A 463-nucleotide genomic window follows, 5' to 3' on the forward strand; every position below is an offset into this window, starting at 1 on the left:
TTTTCGTAATCCGTTTTTTCAAGTAGATTAGGAATTAGCATTTTGAAGTTATTAGTGGGGTGGTGTTAACGGTGGGAATGGAGTGGTGACTAGAGTGTGGGGTGCTACCTATTACAAACTCAGAATACTGCATAGAACTCTCTCTTTATTTATTAATTATGGATAAATACCAACAGTTATTGATAATTACTAACTAATCTTATCATAATCCTAGACACCAAATAGATATATACCCATACAATCAAGAAATATGACCGACTTCACCACATCCCTAAAAACAAACTTGTTTTCTCAGCCTTTAGACTTTGATAGACACTTAGACTTCTTGAAGAATTTTGAGAAAAATTACTTCGCTCACTTGAACGACCCTTTGATATGTGAATTTTCAATTCTGAATCTCCCGTAGATGCCTTTTTCAGAGCTTATGGGCAAGCAAAGTACTAAACATAGTACTTCAGACATG

The sequence above is a fragment of the Amborella trichopoda genome, chromosome 12 (assembly GCF_054954075.1).
Source record: "Amborella trichopoda isolate Santa Cruz 75 chromosome 12, AtrichopodaSantaCruz75HAP2 v2.0, whole genome shotgun sequence".
Classification (NCBI taxonomy): Eukaryota; Viridiplantae; Streptophyta; class Magnoliopsida; order Amborellales; family Amborellaceae; genus Amborella; species Amborella trichopoda.